Source organism: Ochotona curzoniae, unplaced genomic scaffold, assembly GCF_017591425.1.
Source record: "Ochotona curzoniae isolate NIBS_2020 unplaced genomic scaffold, NIBS_Ocur_1.0 contig_2754, whole genome shotgun sequence".
Lineage (NCBI taxonomy): Eukaryota > Metazoa > Chordata > Mammalia > Lagomorpha > Ochotonidae > Ochotona > Ochotona curzoniae.
Window position 1 is genome coordinate 35539833 of NW_024465582.1, and position 2640 is coordinate 35542472.

Below are 2640 nucleotides of genomic sequence, written 5' to 3' on the forward strand. Positions count from 1 at the left end.
TCACGCCCACTCAGAAGGCTGCCTCGGAGAGACTGGACCCCGACGTGTTTCCCTATACTGGGCTAGCATTGTAACCCAGGTACAGAGACCTGACCCCCGGGCCAGTGGCGCTCGGGGCGTGGCTAGACCCAAGCCCGGGCTGGGAAGAGGGGCGGGGCCGGCGCACGGGGACATGACCCCCAGCAGATGGCGGCCTGGGTCCTCAAGCCCGATCAATCCTGTCTCCCAGAATGCATCCTGCAGCCTTCACGCCCACTCAGAAGGCTGCTTCGGGGAGGCTGGACCCCCACGTGTGGCCCTTTCCGGGCCTAGCATGGTAACCCAGGTACAGCGACCCGACCCCTGGACCAGTGGCGCTAGGGGCGTGGCTAGACCCAAGCCTGGGCCGGGAAGAGGAGTGGGGCCGGCGCGCGGGGACATGACCCCCAGCAGATGGCGGCCTGGGTCCTCAAGCCACATCAAGCCTGTCTCCAAGAATGCAACCAGCAGCCTTCACGCCCACTCGGAAGGCTGCTTCGGGGAGGCTGGACCCCCACGTGTGGCGCTTTTCGGACCTCGCGTGGTAACACAGGTACAGCGACCCGACCCCTGGACCAGTGGCGCTAGGGGCGTGGCTAGACCCAAGCCTGGGCTGGAAAGAGGGGCGGGGCCGGCGCAAGGGGACGTGACCCCCAGAAGATGGCGACCGGGGTCCTCAAGCCAGATCAAGCCTATCTCCAAGAATGCAACCAGCAGCCTTCACGCTCACTTGGAAGGCTCCTTGGGGAGGCTGGACCCCCACGTGTGGCCCTTTTCGGGCCTAGCGTGGTAACCCAGGTACAGCAACCCGACCCCGGGCCAGTGGCCCTAGGGGCGTGGCTAGACCCAAGCCCGGGCCTGGAAGAGGGGCTGGGCCGGGGCAAGGGGACGTGACCCCCTGCAAATGGCGGCCGGGGTCCTCAAGCCCGATCAAGCCTGTCTCCAAGAATGCAACCAGCAGCCTTTACGCCTCCTCGTAATGCTGCTTCGGGGAGGCTGGACCCCCACGTGTGGCCCTTTTCGGGCCTAGCGTGGTAACCCAGGTACAGCAACCCGACCCCCGGGCCAGTGGCCCTAGGGGCGTGGCTAGACCCAAGCCCGGGCTGGGAAGAGGGGCGGGGCCGGCGAAAGGGGACGTGACCCCCTGCAGATGGCGGCCGGGGTCCTCAAGCCAGATCAAGCCTGTCTCCCGGAAAGCAACCAGCAGCCTTCCTGCTAACTGGGAAGGCTGCTTCGGGGAGGCTGGACCCCCAACGTGTGGCACTTTTCAAGCCTAGCGTGGTGACCCAGGTACAGCGACCCAACCACTGGACTGGTGGCGCCTGGGGCGTGGCTAGACCCAAGCCTGGGCCGGGAAGAAGGGCGGGGCCGGGCGCAAGGAGACATGACCCCCGGCAGATTGCAGCCGGGGTCCTCAAGCCCGATCAAGCCTGTATCTGGAATGCAACCAGCAGCCTTCACGCCCACTCGGAAGGCTGCTTCGAGGAGGCTGGACCCCACGTGTGGCCCTTTTTGGGCCTAGCGTGGTAACACAGGTACAGCGACCCAACCACTGGGCCAGTGGCGCTAGGGGCGTGGCTAGACCCAAGCCCGGGCCGGGAAGAGGGGCGGGGCCGGCGCAAGGGGACGTGACCCCAGCAGATGGCGGCCGGGGTCCTCAAGCCCGATCAAGCCTGTCTCCCGGAATGCAACCAGCAGCCTTCACGTCCACTCAGAAGGCTGCTTCGGGGAGACTGGACCCCCACGTGTGGCCCTTTTCGGGCCTAGTGTGGTAACCCAGGTACAGTGACCCGACCCCAAGGCTGGTGGCGTTAGGGGCGTGGCTAGACCCAAGCCCGGGCCTGGAAGAGGGGCGGGGCCGGCGAAAGGGGACGTGACCCCCTGCAGATGGCGGCCGGGGTCCTCAAGCCAGATCAAGCCTGTCTCCCGGAAAGCAACCAGCAGCCTTCACGCCCACTCAGAAGGCTGCTTCGGGGAGGCTGGACCCCCACGTGTGGCCGTTTCCGGGCCTAGCATGGTAACCCAGGTACAGCGACCCGACCCCTGGACAGTGGCGCTAGGGGCGTGGCTAGACCCAAGCCTGGGCCGGGAAGAGAGGGCGGGGCCGGCGCAAGGGGACGTGACCCCCGGCAGATGGCGGCCGGGGTCCTCAAGCCCGATCAAGCCTGTCTCCAAGAATGCAACCAGCAGCCTTCACGCCCACTCGGAAGGCTGCTTCGGGGAGGCTGTACCCCCACGTGTGGCCCTTTTCGGGCCTAGCGTGGTAACCCAGGTACAGCGACCCGACCCCTGGACCAGTGGCGCTAGGGCCGTGGCTAGACCCAAGCCCGGGCCGGGAAGAGGGTACGGGCTGGCGAAAGGGGATGTGACCGCCGGCAAATCGCAGCCGGGGTCCTCAAGCCCGATCAAGCCTGTCTCCAAGAATGCAACCAGCAGCCTTCACGCCCACTCAGAAGGCTGCTTCGGAGAGGCTGGACCCACACGTGTGGCCCTTTCCGGGCCTAGCGTGGTAACCCAGGTACAGCGACCCGACCCCTGGACCAGTGGCGCTAGGGGCGTGGCTAGACCCAAGCCTGGGCCGGGAAGAGGGGCGGGGCCGGCGCAAGGGGACGTGACCCCCAG